The sequence below is a fragment of the Carlito syrichta genome, unplaced genomic scaffold (genome assembly GCF_000164805.1).
Source record: "Carlito syrichta isolate Samal-C Ts95f unplaced genomic scaffold, Tarsius_syrichta-2.0.1 Scaffold314327, whole genome shotgun sequence".
NCBI classification, from domain to species: Eukaryota; Metazoa; Chordata; class Mammalia; order Primates; family Tarsiidae; genus Carlito; species Carlito syrichta.
In genome coordinates this window covers 341,134-366,318 of record NW_007258423.1, presented here as the reverse complement: position 1 = coordinate 366,318, position 25,185 = coordinate 341,134, and positions in this window count along the sequence as shown.

Below are 25,185 nucleotides of genomic sequence, written 5' to 3'. Positions count from 1 at the left end.
TGATATATGGTTGGGGATTTGACCAATCTTGGTGCATATTCCATGTGGTGATGAGTACAATGTGCATTCTGTGGTTGTTGGGTGGAGTGTTCTATAGGTATCTATTAAGTCCATTTGGTCAAACATCAAGTTGAGGTTCTGGATCTCCTTGTTAATTTTTTGCCTTGATGATCTATCTAGGGTTGTTAGTGGGGGTATTTAAGTCCCCAGCTATGTAAATGTTAAAATCACTATCTTTTTTTAGTTCACCTAGAAGCTGCTTTATAAAAGTTGGTGATTCTATGTTGAGTGCATAAATGTTTAGGATGGATATCTCTTGTTGATGGATTGAACCTTGTCATGATTTAGTGACATTCCATATCTTTTTTGATATTTGATAGCTTAAAGGGTATTTTGTTTGATATTAAGATCACAACTCCTGTTTTCTTTTTTGTTCCAGTTAACTAAAAACTTGTTTTCCATCCTCTGATTTTGAGTCTGTGAATGTCCATTCTGATGAGATGGGTCTCCTGGAGACAGTATATTGTTGTGTTATTATTTTTTTAAATCTAGTTTGCCACTCTATGTCAGTTAGTCTATTCACATTCAGGCCAGTTACTGAGATGTGAGAGTTTATCCCTGTAACAGAGTACTTATAGAGTTTTTAGTTGTTGCTGGTTTTTGTTTGTTTGTTTATTGGTTTTCTTTTGATTTGAGGGTTGACATATATGTGTGTTTTCAATATTTTTCCTGCATTCTTGGGAAGAAAGTGGTCATTTGTTTTTCTTCCTTCTGCGTTTAATACTTTCTCAAGTGTTTCTTATAGAGCTGGTCTGTAGGTGGCATAAACTCTTAGGGATTGAATGTCTGGGAAGAATTTTAATTCTCCACTGGTGATGAAGCTTAGCTGGGTAGAAAATTCTTGGCTGGAATTATTTATTTTTGAGCACTTGAAAGATTGGACTCCAGTCTCTTGTAGCCTGTAGTGTTTCTGTACATAAGTCTTCTGCTATTCTAATTGATCTTCCCCAGTAGGTAGTCTGATCTTTCTCTTGCTGCCTTTAGGATTTTTTATTTTATATCTACTTTGTGTAAGCAAATTACTATGTGTCTAGGAGTTGGTGTTCTAATTTGATGTCTTGCTGGGGTTCTGTGAACATGTTGGGTTTGAATAGTCACACTGCTGATGAGATGAGGAAGGTTTTCTTGTATAATTTTATGGAATATTGTTCCAGAATGATGTCTGTTTCTCTATCTGCCTCAGGAATGCCAATTAATTGTAGATTTGGCATCTTGATATAATTGCACATCTCTGAGGCTTTGTTCTGTCTTTTTAAGCTTCTTTTCTATGTTTTTAACAGTTTGGATTAGTTCCATATTTTGATCCTCAAGTTCTGATATTCTTTCTTCTGCTTGGTTAATTCTGGTTTCCATGCTTCTCATTGTGTTATTTATTTCTTTAGCTGTGTTTTTTCATTGCTATCTTCTCAGTTATCACTGCCTTCATTCTTTCCTCTTGTCTCTCCTCATTTCTATCCACTCTCTATATTAATATCTTGATATCTGGGTTTGTGGTTTAAGATCAGTCATTCTAGGGACTCTTCATTGTTTGAGCTCTGAAGTCTGTATTCTCAGGTGCTGTCATTCCAGGAGTCTGGATGAGAACTGTGGTTCTTCTTTATTTGTGATGGTTTTCCTCTCTTTTCTCTCCCTTCTTTAATTTTGTTACTCAGTGATGGGGGACAGTTTTCACTTCTGTGTGCTCAATCCTCTACTTTTCCCTATGCAGACCTTCTGTATTTGTTCAATTTTGATCTAGACTGTGAATGGGAGGGGGCTGTGCTTTTTGCAGTTTTGAGATTTGATTAAAGTGTGATGGGGGGATCTGTGGTTCAGAAACTATCTGCAGATCACAGTATCTGCTGACAGGTGTGTGAGACCCCTGGAACTCACTTTTCACCATTTTACAATCTGTCTATGTTATGGGGGTGTATGCATGCCCTCTGAAAACAAAGTGAGATAAGAAAAAGGAAAAGAATGGAGAAAGGATGAAGGGAGATGAAAGGGAGATGAAAAGAGGAGAAGAAGAAGGAAAACAGACAAGCACACCAACTAACAAATAAACAAACAAGCCAAAGTAAAAAAACATACAAACAAGCAAACAAGCATGCAAAGATCCTGATGATGCACTTGCCTTCAAAAATATCCTACATAAACAGGAACACTAAAAAGCAAAAACAAACAAAAAAAGTGCAAAAACATAAACAAATACAGAAATAAAGAAAAACAAACAGACAAAGAGCTCCCTCTGTGGTTATTTCTGGAATTTCAAGTTCCTTTCCCAGGTACTGCTGCCACTTTCAGCTGGAGCCATGGTAAAGAGCAGGTTCTGGGTTCCAGCCCTTTCCCCTCCACTCTCAGTGCAAACTGATTAGGCTCCTCTTAGCATGGGTCAGATACCTCCCAGACTGCTGTGGGAGGAGGGTGAATCAGATCTGGACTCACCCAATTCATCTGCTGCTGTTGCTGCTGCCAAGTATCCCACTCAGATCAGACGTGACTTTGCCTGGTCCAGCATGTGGGTAGAGTGTCTGTCTCTCCATGTCCACTCCTGAAGTTTCCTATCTGGGACAGTGATGGTCAACCCCAAAGGGCTGCTGAGGTTGTCTCAGGTTGGAGGCTGAACAGAGCTGGGCAGACAAATGCAGGTCTCTGCCTGGTTCTGGGACAGAGTAAATGGAAGGGTGGTCAATGTCTCCTCACCAGTGACTGGGCTCAGCTCCAAATTTCCTCATCATACCCTCTCCATACTCCCCACTGCCAGTGCTCGACCTGCTGCCACAGGTGGCAGTACAGACCAGTTGCCAAGTGCTGAGGAGCAGCTTATATCTGTTGTCTCCTCCCGAGAGGTCCCCAAGAATGGCAGATGATCTTGTGCACTGGCAGATGATCTTGTGACTCAGGGCAGTCAACACTGTTTTCGAGATCTACTTATATACCTAGAAATTAAATGTAATAATTTTAGTTGCTATATATCATTACATTGTATGATTTTTATTTAAATTTACTTATATTATGTTACAATGTACTTTTATAGTTATCTGTTGAAGCGTAAACAATACACATTCTTTTTCATAACTAAAAAGTATTTTAAGAAGATACAAATAGCTTTACTTATATAAAAAGTACAGTTCAGTTACTGGAAGCAAGTTAAAAAGGAATACTTTCTTTTGTGTTTGTTTATTTGTTAAGAAAGACAATAAAAACACATTGCAGTGTCACCATGCAATTATTCCCTTCTATTTAATGTTGGAACTCTAATAGGACTAGATGCTATAATTTGAATGTATGTGTCCCTCAAAAATTCATATTTGTGATTGTATTTAAAGTGGAGCACTTGGGAGGTAATTAAGCTATGAATGTTGTGCTATCATGATGGATTTAATGCCTATTTGAAAGAGGTCTCACAGAGCTGCCTCCCTCTTTTACCCTTCTTCCTTATGAGAACACCTAGATGGCATCATCTGTGAGGAAAGTATTATCACTGGAAACTGAACCTTCCAGTGCCTTAATCTTGGACTTCCTAGCCTCCAGAACTGTGAGAAATAAATATATGTTATTTATAAATTCTGCAGTTTGCAGTATTTTGTTATAGGAGAAAGAATATATTAAGACAGAGATCAGTACAAAGAAGTGAAGTGTTATATAACAAATGCCTAAAAACATTGAGGTGACTTTGTAACTGAGTAATGCTAGAGCCTGGAAGAGTTTGGAAGTGAATGCTAGAAAAAGCCTAGATTGCTGTGAATGAAGCATTATGGGATATTCTGGTGAATGCTCAGAAAAAGAGGAAGAGTGTGGGGAAAGTCTGAAACTTACATGGTATTACTTAGGTGGACATGATCTGACTGCTGATAGAAATATGAACAGTAAAGTCAATTATCAGATGGAAATTAGTAGCATGGTATTGAAAACTGGAGAAATTGTTATTCTTGTTATAAAGTTGCAAAGAAGTTATAAAATTTAGATATTTGGCAGAAGAAATATTTAACAGAAAACCAAGTCTATGACCAAGTGACCATTTAATAAAAATATTAATATGGATAGAAGAAAACCAGAGACTATTCATCAAGACAATGAAAGAAATACTCACAAAGGCATTTCTGAGATCAGAAGTAACATTCTCATCAATAGCATAGAGTGTCAAAGCCTAGGGCACAAACCTATGCCAAAAGAACAGCCTCAGGTGTCCTGGAGACCTTGGGTATCACTGTTCAGTGCTGCCACAAGTCTCTGATCCTTGCATTGGGTATAGTGTTCTGTGGCTTCTCCAGCTGTTGCTAAAGAGGTCCTAGGTACAACTAAGACCATTTTTTCATAAAGTACAGATTATAAACCTTGGGGGTGTCCACGTTGTGCTAACTCTGCAGGCAAACAAAGTGCTTGAGCTATGGAGGCATAACTGCCTTTGTATAGATTACAAAGGATGTCTCAGAGAACTTTGGGTCTCAGGCAGATAAATGTCATGACATTGGGGTCATCAAAGAAAGTCCCCTCTAGGACAGAGCTCTGGGTATTGGGACACCAAAGAGAGCTTCCACTTGGGCAAATCCCAGAACTATAGAATCATCAATATGCAATTCCAGCTTGAGAGAACCACACACACACATGACTTCAATCAGTGAAAGCTGCTCTGTGGCTATGGGGAAAGGGTCACCTGGAACCTTGAGGCCTAACCCACACCCCATTGTGTCCAGAAGTCAAGACATGGGATCAAAGAAGATTATTTTCAAGCCTCAAGATTTAATGTTGTTTGCCTTGTTAGGTTTTGAACTTATTTGAAATGTTTCTCCTTGCCTATTTCTCCCTTTTGAAATGGGAATGTCTATTCTATTCCTGTCTCATCTTAGTATTTTGGAAGTAGATCATTTGTTTGATTCCACAGGTTCATAGCTGAAGAAGGAATTTACATCAGGAAAAATTGAACTTTGAGTGTCTTATATATATATATACTTATATATTGAGTTGAAGTATCACACTGTCATCCATGCTAGAGTGCAGTGGCATGCTCACGACAACCCCAGCATTGACCTGCACTACCACACCCGGCTAATTTTTTATTTTATTGTAGTGATGAGGTCTTGCCATGTTTCCTGGGTTGGTCTCGAACCCGTGGGCTCAGGCAATCCACTCACCTCAGCCTCCCAAAGTACTGGGATTACAGCTGAGCCACCAAGTCCAGGCTTATATATAATTTAGATAATATTTAGATGAGACTTTTAAGTCTTAATATTTAATCTATATTTTAAGTCTTAATATTTAGATGAGACTTAGACTTTTAAGGTGTTGGTGGAAAAAGTTAAGAATTATTTGAGCTATTGGGGTAAAATAAATGTATTTTGTTTGAGAAATGAATATAAATTTCAGAGGTCCAGGGGTAGAATGCTATGGTTTGAATGCATATGTCCATCCAAATTTCATATGTTGAAAATTAATCCCCAAGGTGATGATATTAAGAGACAAAGCTTTTGAAAGGTAATTAGGATGGAAAACTCTGCTGCTATGAATGGAATTAAAAGAGACTTTAGAAATATGTCTCTTTCTTTCTGCCCTTCTGACATGTGAGGACACATAGATGGCATTATTGATGAAGAAAGGACCTGCTCATGTCTTGATCTTTAACTTCTCAGTTCCCAAAATTGTGATAAATAAATTTCTACTATTTATTGGTTATCCAGTTTGTGATATTTTGTGATAGCAGCACAAACAGGTTGAGATACTCGGATAATGATGTCGCTGAGTTTCTGTTACTTGAAATATTTATTGAGACATATTTATCACTGAAAGATAATTTTTTTATCTATGCATTCAACTTTATGATATTCTTTATACATTTCATCTTATATTTTTTACTATATAAAAAAGAGGTTTTATTTTGGCTCATGGTTTTGCAGACTGTACAGAAAGCACAGTGCCAACATCTGTTTCTAGTGAGGGCCTCAGGAAGATTACAGTTGTGGTAGAAAGAAAAAGGGAAGCAAGTGTGTCACATGGCAAGAGCAGAAGCAAGAGAAAGAGAAGGGAATTGTCAGGTTCTTTAAACAACCTGCTTTCATATGAACTAACAGAGTGAGAATTCACTCATGACCACAGTATGGCACCAAGCCATTCATGAGAGATCCACCCCTATGACTTAAAAACTTTCCACCTGGTCTGACAACCAACATTGGAAGGCTCACATTTCTACATGAGATTTGTAAAGGTCAAACATCCAAGTTATATCATTCTGCCCTTGGCCTCACAAATCTCATAATCTCATGTTCTTCTCACATTGCAAAATACAATAATTTTTTTCTCAATAGTCTCTAAAACACTTAACTCATTCCAGCATCAACTGAAAAATCCAAAGTTTAATCTGAGACAAAAAGCAAGTTCCTTCCCCCAGAGCTTCTAAAATCAAAAACAAGTTGTTTACTTTCAAGACACAATGGTGGTACAGGCATGGGGTAGATATTACTCTTCTAAAAGGGAGATATCAGCAAAAAGAAAGAGGTAAAAGGTCTCACATAAGTCTAAGACACAGCAGGGCAGATATTGAAACGTAAAGCTCCAAAATAATCTCTTTTGACCCCATGTCCCACATCCTAGGAGCACTGATGTGAGGGGTGGGCTTCCAAGGTCTTGGGAATCCTGGTCCCTATGGCTTTACTGGGTGCAGTTCATGTGGCTATTCCCATGAGTAGCAGTTGAATGCCTGTGGTTTCCAGGCTGAGAGTGCCTGCTGCCGGTGGCTCTACCATTCTGGGGTTTGGAAGACAATGGTCCAGGTTACATGGCTCCACTAGACAGTGTCCCTGTAAGAACACTTTGTGGGGGGTCCAACCCCATATTTCTCTTCATCACTACCCTAATAGAGTTTTTCTGTAGGGGCTCCACAACTGAAATAGTCTCCTGCCTGGGCACCCAGGTCTGAAATCTAGATAGAAGCTGCCAAACCTCCTTCATTTTTGCATTCTGCACACCAGCAGACTTACCACCATGTGGAAGCCTCCAAGGCTTATGACTTGTATCCTTTGGAGCAGTGGCCTGTGCTGTGCCTAAGGTCATTTTGAGTTGCAGCTGAGCTGGAGTAGCCAGGATGTGGACAACAGTGTACTGAAGAAGTACAGGGCAGTAGGGCCACTGGGCCTGGTACCCAAAACCATTCCATTCTCTTAGACCACTAGGCCTGTGATGAGAAGGGTTGCCTGGAAGATTTCTGCAATGTCTTCTAGTCTTTTTTCCCTATTGTTTTGAATATTAGCACCTGGCTCTCTTTCAGTCATGTTAATCTCTCTAACAAGTGGTTGTTCCACAGACTGCTTGAATCCTCTCCTAGAAACTCTTTTTCCTTTTCTACCACATGAGCAGGTTGCAAATTTTCCAAATTCTTATGCTCTACTTCCTTTATAAGATCCAACTTTAAGTCATTTCTTTATTCCCATATCTGATCATCGGCTATTGGTAGCAGTCATGGCATGCACTTCTTGAATGAGCTGCTGCTTAGAAATTTCTTCTACCAGATACACTCTTCAAGGTCCTTAAACATGGACACAATGCAGCCAGGTTCTTTGCTAAGTGATAACAAGGATAATCTTTACTCCAGATATCATTTCTCATCTCCATCTGAAATCTCATCAGCCGTGCCTTAACTGTCTGTATTTCTGTCAGCATTTTGGTCACAACCACTTAACCAATATCGAGTAAGTTTCTAACTTTCCCTTGTTATCCTGTCTTCTGAGCCCTCCACATTTTTCCAATCTGTCCTCACTACCCAGTTCTAAAGCAGCTTCTGCACTTTCAAGTATCTTTATAACGATGCCCCACTCCTTGGTATGAATTTCCTGTTTTAGTTCATTTTGCATTGCTATAAAGGAATACCCAAGACTGGGAAATTTATAAAGTATGTAGATTTATTTTGGTTCACAATTCTGCATACTTTACAAGAAGTGTTACCTGGTGGGTGCAGCACAATGCTCATGATTTCTTTGACTCACTACTGAAAAGAATTTCAGGGTGTCCAGAATAGTTTTTTAAACAGAACTTATTAGAAAGATATAAAAAGAAAAGGAGACATGCCAGAGAGCTGGCATGAGTAGGTGCTGTGAAAGAAAAAATGTGCTTTTGCTTTTTGCAAGAAGCTATATATAGCTACACAATGGTTATCATGCTAAAGAGGGTGAGCTATAGGTATCTGATCCTGAGAGATTACCATCTCTTCACCTGAAGGCCTTTTCTCAGAACACACATTTTGCCTTTGACAGAAGACTTGATGAACTTTGTTAATTCATGAGCTAAAAGGTGGTCTTCCTCATTTTTACACCTTGATTGGTTTTTTTTATAAACTGAGGGGGAGGGGTAAACTGGCAAGTCCTCATTCCAACCCTAAGAGTGGTCAATCCTTATGTGATAAGGAATGTGAATGCTTTCTCTCTTCTAAAACTGCTTACAAGAAATTTATCTATATCTGTCCTACATTGACTACCCTGCCTCAGAAGCAGTGTCAGCAGGGAGCTTACAATCATAGTAGAAGATGAAGGGGGAGCAGACCCTGTATCTTTCTTAATGCATTTTTTTATTGTGGTAAAATGTACATAACCTAAAATTTACCATTTGAATTATTCTTTTTTTTTTTTTTTTTTTGAGTTGGAGTCTCACTCTGTCGCCCAGACTGGAGTGCAGTGGCCACTCCCGGCCACCGCAGCGTCAACCTGCTGGGCTCCGGCGATCCTTCCACCTCAGCCTTCCAAGTAGCTGGAACTACAGGAGCGCGCTACCACACCCGGCTAATTTTTTTTTCTTTTTTGATTTATTGTAGAGATGAGGTCTCGCCAAGTTGCCCAGGTGGGTCTCGAACCCGCGGGCTCAGGCAATCCACTCACCTCAGCCTCTCAAAGACGTGGGATTACAGGCTAAACCACCGAGCCCGGCCATTTGAATTATACTTAAGTGTATTATAGTTCAGTGGCATTGAGTATAATAACATTGCTTTGCAACCATAACCACATCCATCTCTAGAAATTTTTTCTTCTCCCAGACTGAAATTACAAACCCCTTAAAAAAATTAATTCACCATTTCACTCAACTTAAAACTACTTGAAACCATTATTCTGCTTTTGTCTTTATGAATTTGACTATTCTATTAACCTTGTTTAACTTTCATTGTTCCTTCTTGACTGGATTATTTTACCGATCTCATTTTACTAATTTTACTAGTCTCATATAATGCATTCAAGATTTACACATGTTGTAGTATGTGTCAAAATTTTCTTCCTTTTTAAGGTTTACTAATATTCCATTTTATATAGCTCACATTTTCTGTGTTCATTCATCTGTCAATGAACACTTGTGTTGTTTCCATCTTTTGGCTGTTGTGAATAATTCTCTTATGAACACAAGTGGACAAATATTTCTCCAAGTTTTTGCTTTAAACTATTTTGGATATATATCCAAGAATGAAGTTGTTCACATATTTTGAAATTTTATATTTAATTATTTGAAGAACTACCGCACTGTTTTTTGCAGTGGCTATACCATTTTACCATCTTATCAGCACACACAAGAGTTCCAATTTCTCCACATTATCACCAGCATTTGTTATTTTCTGGTGAGTGTATGTATTTAATAATGGTCATTTTAATAGATATGAGGTGGTTTCTCATTAAGGTTTTGATTTGCATTTCTCTAACCATTAGTGACTACATTGTTCTCCTTTAATATTACATTGGCTATTCTTGGCATTTTTGACTTTCCATATGAACTTTAGAATCAGTTTGCTGATAACCACTAAATAACTTGTAATATTTTATTAGTATTGCATTGAATCTATACATCCGGTTAGGAAGAACTGGCATCTTGACAATATTGAGTTTTTATTCATTAACAGAAAAAATTCACAGTTAATTTAGTTCTTTTTTGATTTTATTCACCAGAAATTTTTAGTTTTTTGTTTTTGTTGTTTTGTTTGTTTTCATGAAGATCTTGTACAAATTTTGTTAAAATTACACCTAAATATTTCATTTTTGGAGATACTAATGTAAATGATATTATATCTTAAGTTTCAAATTTTTCTGTTCATTTCTGGAGTATAGGAATATAATTGACTTTTTAAAATATTATCCTTGTATCATATCCTGCAATTTTGCTATAATCACTAATTAGGTAGAGGAAATTTTGTTGTTGATTGTTTAGGTTTTCTCCATAGATGATTATAGCATCTGTGAACAAAAAACAATTTTATTTATTCCTTCACAATCTGCATGCTTTTATTTTTTTCTATTGTCTTATTACATTAATTAGGATTTTCATGAAAAACGATGATAGGGCATTTTTATCTTTTTCCTGGTGTTACTGGGAAACTTCTAATTTCTCACCATTAAGAAGAATGTTAGCATTTAGCTGTTGTTTTTTGTTTGTTTGTTTGTTGTAGATATTCTATCATATTGAGGAAGTTCCCCTTCTATTTCTGGTTTACTGATTTTTTTTTTATCATGAATATGTGCTGTATTCCATCATATGGTTTTTTTGCATTTTTGGATATGATTCTGTGATTCTTCTTTAGCACATTGATGTGATAATTGATTTTGAAATATAGAACCATTCTTTCATAATTGGGATAAATCCCACTTTGTCATCATGTATAATTAATTTTATACTTTTGTATTATATTTGTTAATATTTGATTAAACATTTTTGCATATATAATTTTGAGAGATATTGGTGCATAACTCTTTTATTGTAATGTCTATATCTTGCTCTGTACTAAAGTAATACTGACCACAGAGACTGATTTACAGTCTGTTTCTATGTTCTGAAAGACTATGTAGAAAAATGGTATAATTTCTTTCTTGAATGTTTGGTAGAATTCACTAATGAACCAATCTGGGACTGGTGTTTTCTGCTTTGGGAAGTTATTAACTATCAATTCAAATTATTTAATTGAAATGAGTCTATTCATATTTTGTATTTCTTCTTGTTAAGTTTGGCAGATTGATACTTCCAAGGAATTGGTCTATGCCATCTAGGTTTTCCAATTTGTGGGCACAGGAAATATTCATGGTATTCATTTACTATTCCTTGAATGTCCATGGGATCTGTCATGATATTTCTTCTTTCATATTTGATGTTAGTAATTTTTATCTTTATCTTCTTAGCTTGGTTAGAATGGAATCATTTTAATAATTTTTTTGAAGAAATTTGATTTTATTGATTTTTTTCTATTTACTATTTTCAACTTTATTGTTTCTGATTTAATTTTTATTAGTTCCTTTGTTTGCTTACAATGCATTTAATTTTCTATTTGTTTCTAGTTTTTTAAGGGGGAAGCTTAGAGGATAGGCTTTAGATCTTTATTTCTTGTCTATATGTGCATTCAATGGTATAAATTTCCTTTTAAACACTGTTTTTGTTGCATCTTAAACATTTTGATATATTGTATCTTCACTTTCATTAATTTTAAAATATTTTTAGTTTTTTATTTTTTCAGTTTCCCCCTTTGACTGATGTGCTATTTAATGATATAGTATTTATTCTCTATATATTTGGGGATTTCTTAATATTCTTTTTTGTTATTGATTTATATTTTATTTCTATTGTGATATAGAAGCATTGCATGATTTATGTTATTTTCAATATGTTAAGTTGTGTTTTATGGCTTGGAATGTGGTCTACCTTGGTGAATGTTTCAAGTGAGCTTGAGAATAATGATATTCTGCTGTTGTTGGATAAAGTGGTCTATAAATGACAATTATTTATTCCCCATTTATTGGTGGTGTTGTTTAGTTTAACTGTACTTACTAATATTCTGCATGCTGATTCTTTGCATTTCTGAGAGAGGACTGTTAAAATCTTCAACTATCATAGTGGATTTGTATGTTTCTCCTTGCAAGTCTATCAGTTTTGCCTCATGTAGTTTAACATTCATGTTAAGTGCATACACATGAATGATTTTTATGTCTTCTTGGATAATTAACTTCTTTATCAATATGTAGTGAATTTCTTTGTTCCTGATAACTTTCCTTGCTTTGAAGTCTGCTCTGACTAATTAATATGGATATAATGTCCTGGAGTTGTGTATTGCCTTTATTCTAGGTCAGTTACTTCTAATAATACCTCTGCATATTAGGTTTTTATTAACTGGTTTCTCTTGAAGGTTTGCCTTGTTTAAGAAGAATAGAATGTTCTGATAAATATTTAAATGGTTAATTTTCTTCCCTCCCTGCTGGAAGCTTGAGGATTTTTTTCCCATATTTGGTGTGAGAACTTGATTGAGCTTCTGAAGGTAAAACTAACTCACAAACGTGTGATGACTAGATTCTCTTGTAGTTTTAACTCTCAGACTTGTCCACATTTGAGCCTCCAGCAATTCATCAATTAGAGTTTTTTGTTTGTTTGTTTGTTTTCTAGTTGGAATCTTACTCTGTCACTCAAGCTGGAGTGCAGTGGCATGCTCAGGGCCACCGGAGCCTTGACATGCTGCGCTCAGGTGATCTTTCCACCAGAGCCTTCCGAGTAGCTGGAGCCACAGGTGCATACCACCATGCCTGGCTAAGTTTTTTTTTACTTATTGTAGAGACGAGGGCTCACCAAGTTGTCCAGGTTGGTCTTGAACACCTGGACTCAGGCAATCCACTCACCTCTGGCTCCCAAAGTGCTGGGATTACAGGCATAAGTCACCGCCCCCAGTATCATTTACAGTTTTAATTTTTCTACCCTGTTATTGTTACTTGTGGTGGTTTCTGCTCATGAGTTTCTGCTTCAGTAACCTATGAATTTCAGTAAGTCTATCTGTCTCTCCATTCTTGGGGGCAGTGTTTTGCCCTGTGTTCTTGCCTCTCTTATTGATTTAAGAAGAGTAGCTGATTTTTCAATCTGCTTACCTTCTTAATTAAGACCAAGTGGTGTTGGCAATGGTAACTTCTAAGCTCCTTGCATGCAGACATGGAAACCAAAAGTCCTATTCTCAGAGTTTTCATGCACATAATGTTATTTCATGTTTATATAATTAAAAACTAATGTTAATTGCTATAGTTAATATTAGTTAACTAAATATTTTTTCCATATTCTCTTCAGATTCTTCCATTTCATGTAAACAAAATCATATATGTGGCCTTTGCAAATGGCTTCTTTTGCTTAATATTATGTTTTCAAAATGTGTATATTTTGTAGCATGTATTAGTACCCTATTTCTTTTCATGGCCAAATAATATTCCATTGTATGTTTATATCACGTTTTGTTTATACAATCTTTTGATTAACATTTGTTTGCTTTTACTTTGGGTTTACTATGCATAATATTAATGTGAACATTCATGTACAATTTGAGTGGACACAAATTTTTATTTCACTTGGGTTTATACTAAAAGTAAAATGTGAAATGGCTGTGTCATATTGTAACTCCATATTTAAAATTTAGAAGAGGTATCACGGTTTATTACAGAGTATCTGCAACATTTTACATTTTAACAATGTGTGGAAGTTCTGAATTTTCCAGATTCTCACATTTGTTTTTATCTTTATTTTTTTGACTTTGATCATTCTCCTCAGTGTAAAGTGGTGTCTCATCTTCATTTTGATCTACATTTCCCTAGTGACTAGTAAAATCAACTCTCTTTTTGTGTGCTAATGAACCATTTTTGCACACTATTTGTAGAAGTATTTATTCATGTTTTTGTCTACATTAAATCAGGCTTTTTCGCTTCTCATTGTTGAGTTGTATGAGTTCTCTGCATAACATGGACAACAATCTCTTGTCAGATAAATGATCTGAATTTTTTAATTCTCTGTAAACATCTTATAATCTGAGTTTTATTTTTACTACTTAATACATAAATAGTTATTAAAGAAAGGGGGAAGCATCTGTTATGTTCTGAATTTATATCTCAAAATTTTTAATTTTAAATGTAATTACCAACATGATAGTATTAAGAGGTCAGACCTTTAGGAATTGATTAAATCATGAGGGTGAATCCCTCATGAATGGGATTAAGGCTCTTATAAAAACTGTTTGCAGGAATGTGTTCACTCTCTTCTGCTCTTCCACTATATGAGGGCACATTATTTACCCCCTTTTTGTCTTTCAATTTCTTCTGCCATGTGGAAACACCTAGATAGCATCTTCAATAAGTAACAGACTTTCTTCACTAAAAGTCAAGCCTGTCAATGCCTTGAGCTTGGACTTCCCAGTCTCCAGATCAGTGAGAAAATAAATCTCTGGGTTTTTGTTTTGTTTTTTGATAAATTACCCAGTCTCAGTTATTTTGTTATAGAAACAAAACAGACCAAGACAATATTCCTACAGTAATCAATATAGGTATAGATGAGTGTAATATATGAGAACAGTTTATCATGTAGTAGTCTTCAATGAAGGACTGCGGTAAATGAGTTCTTTACGGAAACCAAAATAACATATGAAGATGTGTGTATGTGCGTGTGTATACACACACACACACACACACACACACACACACACACACACACACACATATATATAATATGTATCTATATTTATATGTAATTTTGATTTTACATATACACAAAGAAAATATATTGTAGGGTTCCATATGGAGTTGCAGTCTAAAAAGATATTTAGTTTAGGCTAAGTTAGAAAGAATAGCATTAGACAATATACTTGTGATAGGTCCTTAATTACGTTTCTTTCTATTACAAATGAAATTTGAAATTTGGGAAAGTATTACCATTTCAAAAAGTGAAATATGCTAATGTGAAGATACCCAAAGCCCTAATTACGTGAGAGATTTCTTATTGGACAAAAACTGTTAAACAGCATCTTTATTAACTTAAACATAGCATACAGAAATTCACCTACAGAAGCCAACTCCAAGCAATTTTTCTGGCAACAAAGCAGTGACAGTGCTGTGCTTCTATCACCTCAGATCAAGACAGCTCTTGCCTATCATTCAGGAAGCTGAAAAGCTAAGAATTTTGAAATTAATTAGACTTTATTTGACAACTGAGCTGAAATTTTGAGTCGCCCTGAACTCCAATCTGTCATGTCCTTTTCATTCTTGATGACCTTTTAACAAGCTTTAATTTTAGTTCCTTAACTTGGTAAATTAGATGGGGGAAAAGAGAAATACTGTGAGAGAATCTTGATTGCCCTATATTATAATTTATTTTGATTATAAAATAAGAACATTAATAAATTTAAGTCCCTTAATAACTGGTTTATTGGCAAATATATTATCAAGCAAATATTAGTGAATATTACTCTGTTAGGTGTAATTACAGTGCTAATGAAACAAATGCATTGCATGCCCTTGAACTTTAAATAGCACAATAGACCTTGATGTAGAAATACACACAAATGCATATATATTAGATGACAATAATTATGTTTATATTTGGAAGTATTAAAATTATAAATATCATTGCAAAATGCAAATAAAGCTTTCTTTTTACGGTGTACAAAGTTATTGATTTTTATTAGCATAGTACCCATGTTAATTTTTGATTTTTGAGACTATCATCATATAATACTCAATTATAACAATGTTAAACATAGAACACAACTATATGTGTAATATATTATACTAATGTCTTAAATATAACTGTTTTTAGGAAGTGTTTATATTCGTTTGATAATTTATCTTTTTGTTCCAAAGAAGTGGCGTTGGACTCATGCTAAAGCTTATCTCTTAAAATGCATATGAGAGATACAATGCAGTTCCTATGCCCTTTAAAACCTAAATTGTGCAGTATATATGCCAAATTACCTGCAAATTAAATATGCAACCCAGTATTATAAATAGTTAAGAATAAATTTTATATATTTTTATAGAGCAAATGTTTGTATTATAGACTCTGCTAACAAATCTAACTTAAAGAAAACCTAATCCTTGATCATTACAAAAATAATGTCAATTGTGTGTGGTTGACATCTAAATTCTATAGACCACCTGTTATTAAAAATCAATATCTTTAAAAAGTCACTTATAAATTGTATCTATTATACTCATACAACTATTCATGTGTGCATATTTGATTGCTAGAATAATTGTGAAGACTCCTTAAAGAAAACATTAAAATAAAATATATATTAACAAAACAAGGATGCTCATTTTGCCACTTCTATTCAAAAAAGCACTGAAATTCCTAGCCAGGTAATTAAGAAAGGAAAAGAAATAAAATATAAATAAGTACAAGGCATTCAAATTGTAAAGAAAGAAGTACAATTATTTCTATTTGAAGATTCCATGATCTTATATGCAGATAACCCTAAAGATTCTAAAAAGGGAACACTTAGAACTAATAAATTTAGCAAAGTTGCAAAATAAAAAAAATTCCCAAATATTAGTTGCTATTCTATATATTAGCCATGAAAATTCTGAAAAGGAAATCAAAACAACACTTCAATTTACAATAGCATCAAAAATAATAAAAATACCTAGGTATAAACTTCTAAGAAAATGGTTAAAAATGTGTACATTGAAACCAAAAAATATTGTTGAAGACAAAAATAAATGAAAAGGTATCTTATATTCATGGATTGCAAGACTTAATATTGTTAAGATGCTACAATACATTTTGGTTAGTGTTTTTGTTTTTAATTTTTAAATGTTTACACAACTTTCCCACTCCAGGACACAAGTAGTCTGCAGTCCTGTGGTAACCCCTCAGACCCACAGAACGGTAGAGTTGAGTCTGAAACCCCTCCTGTAACAGGGCAGAGTTGGTGTAGTGAGTTGATAGGAATAAAATGTGAGTGGTCACAGAGCTCCTGACAGAATGGTCAGGAAGCACTTCTACTTTCTTGGCACTGATAAAGAGCCAGGAAACCGGATAAGTGGTGCACAGACCATGGACAGGGTAGCTACACATCAAACACATGTAGGTGGGCCTGGTCACCTGCATGCTAGGATGGACACTGGGATGTGTGGCACACAGTCTGAGGGAAACCCTGCATCTAGCACCCAAAAGCCATGACCCCTCAAGCCTTTCAATTTATAGATTCAATGTAATATGTTTCTGCAGAAATAGAAAGATGTATCCTAAAATTAATATGCAATTTCAAGGAATACCAAAGAGTCAAAATAATCTGTAAAGGAAGAACAAAATTGGAGTTCTCATATATTCTGGTAGCAAACTTACTATGAAACCACAGCAATCAAAACATGATGATATTGACATAAAAGCAAATATATAAACTATTGGAATAGAATAGAGATCTCAGGGAAAAAAACAAAACAAAACATTACATAATGGTAAAATAATATTTGACAAAAATGCCAAAACATTTAAATGGGTTAAAAGAGAGTGTTTTCAATAAATTTTGCTGGAAAAGCTGAATATTTACATATAAAACAATGAAGGTGGGCCCTTATCTTACATTACATATAAAAATTAACACAAAGTGAATAAAAAACCTGAATGTAAACACTAAAACTATAAACCTTTAGATGTACATATAGGAACATAATTCATAACATTGTATTTGGCAGTTTTTCTTGAATGTAGCATCAAAAGCCTAGTCAACAAGAGAAAAAAGTAAATATATTAGACTACAACAAAATTAAATAATTTTTGCATCAAAGAATACTATCAACAGAGTAAGCAATCAACCCAGGGAATGAAAGTATGTATAAATTACATATATGATAAGAGGTTTACATTCAGAAAATTTAAATAACTCCAATAATTCAATAACATAAAAGCAAACAAACTCAGTTAGAGAGAAGATAAATCATTTAAACACAGTCACAAAGAGTAAGTGGATTGATAATTTAAGATCAACGACTAATTGTAGAACCTTCTCTTTTGACTACTAAGGCATAATATTTAGTTCTTTCATAAACCACATTGATAGCTACTGTTGCTCTTCTTTTTCATGTAAACTGAGGTATGAGAGTTTAAGTAACTTGGCCTAAATCATATATGTTCAGAATCTATTCTCAAGATTATTTAACTGAAAACTTAGTTCTTGGCAGTTGAGGGAAACTTCTAGGGAGGGAGGGACATACCTCATCAACAAGGATACCTGCATAATCAGGTATCCTAAGTTTGTATGCTTAACCCTGAATTGTACGCCACATCTTTATAATAAAAATAAATAAATAAAAATAAAGAAAACTTAGTTCTTCAATTACCAACAATGCTTCAATCCTCCAACTTGCAAAAAGTTAATTTACTCCTCATATGACTTCAGAATAAACTCAGGAACCACAGATTATCACACCTTTCAATCAGAACATTGAGCACAATGAAAATAAAGATGATTTTTTTAAAAAAGTAGAACTGATAAGTAAATCAAGTAATCATGTCTTCAAAGATAAATAGATATCTGATAGATACTTCATTAACTCATAAAATATTGAGAAAAGAGGAAGGCACAAACATATAACTTTAAAAATATAAATGAAGAAATAAACACAGACACAGAGGAAGAAAATATAATGCAAGAAAATAATTTATTCAATGCCATAAAATAAAATAAGAGATTTGGATTAAGTACTTGGTTTTCTCAGAAATATAAAATGACATAATTGCTTTTTATTATTTTCAAAATTTCAGTTATGGCCTGAATTGTATCTACTAAAAATTCAGATGTTGAAACCCTAACACTCAGTATCTTAGAATGTGACAGTATTTCTAAATAGGGTCTTTAAAGATGTAATAAAACCAAACTGAGGTCATTATGGTGACCTCTAATCCAATTTGACCAATATGCTTACTAAAGAGGAAATTTGCATACTCAGAGAAACAAACATTTGCTTGCGTTTGGGCAAAGAGAATGATCATGTGACAACACGTCAAGAAGGTAGTCACCGATAAGTCAAGGAAAAACTAAACCTGTGGACACCTTGATCTTAGATTTCTATCCTCTAAAACTGTGAAAAGTAAATTTCTTTTGTTTCAGACACCTAGTCTTTGGTATATTGTCATGAAAGCCCAAGGAAACTAATGCAGTTTCAGAACACAGAGATGAAAATCATCCAAACATATATTTTAAAGCTCACATAATATTGATATCAAAGCTAACAAAACACATGGAGAAAAAAGAAAATCACAGAAAAAATTTAATCAAATGCAAAGCCGTAAATAAAATATCAGCTATGGAAGGCTGTCTTAGGTAAATATTTACATGCTTTATTGTACTATTCAAAAGTCAGTGGATAGGGAGAAAAAAAAACATAAAATGAGAGGAGTGATACCAGCAAGATGGCAGAATAGTGGGTCCTTCATCCATATTCTGTCACAGCAACAATAATTTTGAGTAGCCATCCATGGACAAATGTGCCTTTGTGGAAGTCTTGGGATTCGGGTAGGAGGCTGTGAAATTTTGGTGGAGGATAAGTTCTAGGAGGGTCATTCTAAGAGGACAGACTCATGCTTAGGTGCTAGACTCACCAGCCATGTTTCTGGCTGTAGACCTGGAAATATTAGCATTCCCCTGTGGACTTGTCTACAGTATTTCACCTTGGTCCTGGTACCAAAACTGTCTCCAAAGGGGCTTAGGAGGAGATACACACAGTAGTGTAACTGGGGCAGGCTTGCTGATTTCAGTCCCACAGAAGATTCTGAAATGTACTTCAAACTTGGCCCAAGCCCCCTCTTAGCTCTGTAGTCTGAGAGCTGATCTGCCTGGAGGTATTCACGCTTGTCTATGTCACCACAGCAAAGCCAACTGACCTTGATCTCTTAGCCAATCCTGAAATGACTCTGTAACTTGGATCATCCTCTTGAGACTGTGGTTTGAGAACAGTCCTGACCATGATGCACAGTCCTTCCCCTACCCATCTTTTCCCCTGTAGGGAAGCTCACTGATCTTGAAGCAAATTGACTCCAGGTCAGATCTGTTATGGTCTCAGAGTAGCCCTGCTTTCCCAGGGGCAAACTGAGAAAAACATTTACCAGTTACCTCAGAGGAAGGCTTGCAGACCTCAATCTTGACTGTAGACCTTGAAGTAGCCCTTGACTCAATTCAAACCTCTTTAAGACACAATCTAGAATCAGTGCTACCTGAATGGGGACTTACAAAGTGATTCAGTGTAAGCCCTCTTAGGGACCCAGAAGAAGCCATACCTATTTGCCACCTGATAACAGACCCATATTTTGTATAACTTGTCTCAGTGCCATACCTAATGATCAAGATCTTTGAGTCAGTCTAAGTCCACTTAAGTAAGGACAGATAGAATAGGCCTAGTGGAATTCCTGGTAATAGGCTCGCTAACTGCAAACACTATGGACACAGAAGCAGCCACATGGCCCATCTCCAAGCCCACTTGGCCACAGTCCTGAAGGTAATCCAATCAGCACAGAGACTCCACAGGAGAGGGTCATTACCTGCCTAAGATAGTGTGTAAAGACTGGAAGAAGTGTTTGCTAACTCAAATGTACAAGCAAAAGAGACTTAGCAGACATACTTGGAGCATTTCATCTAACAGCAGCAGCATACAAATTTTACCAAGCATATATGGACTGTTCTTCAGGATAGATCATGTATTGAGCCACAAAACAAGTCTTAAAAAATTTAAGAATGTTGAAATCATTTCATGAATGTTTTTCAGTTACCATGTTATAAAAACAGAAATCAAAAATAAGATAAATTTTGTAAAAACCAAAAATATGTGGAAATGAAACAACATGTTTCAAAGCAACCAATGGGTCAAATAAGAACATAAAGAGGAAATTTGAAAATATTTCGAGACTAACAAAAATGAAAATACAGCATATCAAATCTATAAGATGTAGTAAAATCAGTTCTAAGAGTGAATAAGGGGATTAACTCAGTAATCAAGCACCTCCCAACCAAGAAAAGCCCAGGACCATATGGCTTATAAATTAATTCAATCAAGCATTTAAAGAATTAATTCAAGTTCTTCTCAAACTTTTTTTTTTTTAATTGAAGACCAAGAAACACCTACAAACACATTTTATGAGGCCAGAATTACTCTCATATCAAAGCTAGGTAAAGACGCTACAAGAAAATAAAATTACAAGCCAATATTCCAGATGAATATAGATGCAAATATCATCAAGAGCATATACTGTTAAACAAAATTCAACAACAAAGTAAAAGGCTCATACCATGATCAAGTGAGATTTATTTCTGAAACGCAAGATGGTTCAATATATGCAAATCAATATATATGGTAGACTACACTAAGACAACAGAGAATAAAAAAACATATGATCATCTCAGTTAATGCAGAAAAGGTATTTGACAAAATTCAACATCATTTAATGATATAAACACTCAACAAACTAGGTATAGAAGAATTGTATCTCTGCATAATAAAGATCATATATGGCAAGTGCACAGCTAACATCATAATCAACAGTGGATTTTCTCAAAATTCAATAACAAGACAAGGTTACTCACTTTCACTACTTTTATTCAAGATTGTACTGGAATTACTGACAAGGACAATTAGGCAAGAAAAAGAAATAGAATGCATCCATATTGGAAAACAAGAAGTTAAAATATCTCTGTTTACAGATGACAGGATCTTATATTTGAAACCCCTAAAAACTATGCCAAAAAATGATTTTAATTAATTAACCAATTCAGTAGAGGTGAGGGATACCAAACAAACTTGCAAAAATCATTAGTGTTTTTGCAAACTAACAATAAAATATCCCAACAAAAAATTAAGAACACAATCCCATTTAAAATAGCATAAAAAACACTTAGGAATAAATTTAAACAAGGTAGTAAACATATATACACAGACATATTCATGGATTGAAAGAATTAATATTGTTAAAATGTTCACACTACCCAAAATAATGCACAGACTCAATACAATGTCTTGCAAATTCCCAATGGTATTTTACACACAAATAGAAAAAAAGAATCCTAACATTTTCATAGAACCACAAAAACACAAATAACCAAAGAAATTTCAACAAAAATAAATAACATTAGAGACATCACACTTCCTCATTTCAAACAATATTGCAAAGCTATAGTAATCAAAACAGTATGGTACTGGCATAAAAACAAACAGACTAATGGAACAGGATAAGAAGCCAATAAATAAACCTAGACATACATGATGGTGACACAAAAAAACCTCAGAATTTATTTAAAAATGTATATTTATTCTTACATTGTTAAATTTTAACCACCTTCAAAGTACTCTCCATATGATGCAATACATCTATCAAGATGCTTTTTCCACTGCTCAACACAGTTTTTGAACTCGTCAATTTTGATGTCTTTTAGCGCTGCTGACATTTTTTTGTTTCACCTTTTCTACATCTGCAAAACGTTTTTCTTTGAGAAGTTTCATCGTCTGGGGAAACAAAAAATAGTCACTCGGGGCAAGATCAGGTGAATAAGGAAGGTGGGGCATAAGGGTCATGCTGCTTTTGGTAAAAAAAAAAAACAAACAAAAAAACTGCTGTATACTCAGTGCTGTGTGAACAGGTGTACTTGGAAATCACTCATGAAAACGGCAAATGCGTTGAATCTATTAAAAAAAATCACTGAAGTTGAATGCATCCTCTCACAACAATGGTAGCTAGTATACTGATGCTGATGGATTCCTAAAACACTAACCTAGTGGGGGAATGCTGTACTAAAAGGGTACTGCCCACCACCAAAACATGATTCCGGTTTTTTGCCCCCCCCCTTGTATTTGGAGATAAGCTATTTTAAAAAGTCATTAAGTTCCCAACAATCCCCCTTCTGGGACAATACCTGGAGTAACTCATATCACTGTATATATATGTAAATATCTGCACACACATGTTCATTGCAGCATTATTCACAGTAATAAAAACATGGAGTCAATTGTGCTGCCCATTGAAATTGGACTGGATAAAGAAAATGTGGTGCATTTACGCAATGGAATATTATGCAGCCATAAAGAAAAACAAAATTACTAATTTTGCAGCAACAGGGATGGAATTAGGGTCTATAATACTAAGTGATTTATCACAGAAATAAAGATCTGAGTACTACATGTATTCACTCATAAGTGGACCCTGAACATTATTATTATGATCCTATAAGAAAGGAATTGGCAGCTGTGGGACACTGCCAGGGGGGAGAGGCACATAACATCAATAAGGGTACCCACACTTTACCTGTACAATGACCACTTATGTACCTAATACTGTGTACTCCACATCTTTGAAATAAAAGAAAAAAAAAACAGAAAAAGTCATTAATATGATAACATTAATATGTGTTCTAATCAACTATGACTTGTGTTTTTGCAAGAAGAGATTAGGACATAGATACAGAGGAAATTCTACTAGCAGACTACCAACTCTTTTTTGGATCTCAAGCCTGCAAGCTTATTCTGCAGATTTCAGACTTGTCAACCTCCACAATTATGTGAGCCAATTTCTAAAATCATCTCCCTCTCTCTTTCTTTTTCTCTTTCTGAATGGATGGATGGATAGATAGATATAGACATACACATATACACATCCTATTAATTGAACTGGAGAACTTTTGACTCATACATTAATACTGGCAGAAATCTGATAATTTCAGATTATCTAGTCCCAGAATTGGCTATTATTATAATTTCCTTCAGGGATTATTTTGGAAGATATTATTATTGTGTCTCTGCCAGAAGGAATTATGAGTCTAAGATTTTGAAGATGCCAGAAAGTTTTGAATATGAGTTACTGCATAAATGTATGCAATAACACACTAAAGTCTGTGTGTGTGTGTGTGTGTGTGTGTGTGTGTGTGTGTGTGTGTGTGTGTTAAGAAAAGAATTCCATCAGCTGTAAGCAGCAAAAGAAATTCTTGTTGTGGTTTTCAATTGTAATACTATAGAGAGAAGCCCTTTCTTTCTTGTAGCTTGTCCTTGATTTTTAGAACAATTCTTGTTTTTTATAAAACCAATAAAAATAAAATTATTAATTCTCTATGAGTGTGATTAAACCTATACTATAAATACTTAATATGTGACTCAGTAATGTTTTATTGTTTTAATATTAATTTTATTTCAAAATTCAAAAGAATAATACAATATACTGGTATACAATTTATCATTTTCAATGCACTCACATTAAAAGTAGTAGTGAAGAGATACTTATTAATAGCTAGATCTAGTAAAATGTTCTACAAGAAATTGTCTAACAGGAATTTTGGCAATAAAAAATTTCATCCAGGAAATAAATAAGATGACAAGCATGGAAAGCAGAATTAATCTAGTTGAAGAAAGAATCTCAGATCTTGAAGGCCAAAACAAGGAATTAACCCAATCTCAAAAAACATAAAAAGAAACTCAGAAAGAAACAATAAAGCCAACAAGAGATGTGCAGTTATATCAAGAGGCCAAATCTACACTTGATTGGTATTACATAAGAAGAAAGGGAAATGGAAAACACCTCGGAACAAGTATTCCAAGAGGTAATCCAAGAAAACTTTTTCCATCTCACCAGAAATGTGATCAGTCAAACCAAGCAATACAGAGAACCCCCACAAGACATCAAATAAGAAGACCAACCCTTACACACATAGTAATTTGCCTACACAAAGTAAGCACAAAAGAAAAATTCCTAAAGGCAGCAAGAGAGAAAGGTCAAAAATGTTTACTGGGGAAAACCCATCAGAATAGCAGCAGTCCTATCTGCAGAAAAACTACAAGCAAGAAGAAACTGGAGTCAAATATTCAGAGACTTAAAAGATAAACAATTTCAACCAAAAATTTCCTACCCAGCCAAGTTCAGCTACATCAGTGATGGAGAATTAAAATCCTTCCCAGACATCGAATCCCTAAGAGATCATGCCGCTTCCAGACCAGCTCTACAGGAGACACTTAAAGAGGTATTAAGCACAGAAGAAAGAAAAAAAAGACTGAACACACACTTTCCAAGAGAAGAGCAGAGCACAGAATCAACAGAGAATGCATTGCCACAACAAACTTAAAAACACACACATACATCAACCCCAAAGCCAAAAGAAACAAGCAAACACAGAAAAAACTTTTTAAGAACCTTATGACAGGGATAAGCAGTCATATTTCAAAAATCAGCCTGAATGTGAATAGACTAAATGCACCACTGAAAAGATACGGAATGCAAACTTGATAAGAAATCATGACCCAATTATTTGCTACATCCAAGAATCTTATCTCATCACAAGGGATGTACACAGACTCAAATTTAAAGGATGGAAAAGGAGTGTCCAGGCAAATGGATCACAAAAGAAGGCAGGAGTCATGATTTTAATATCAGACA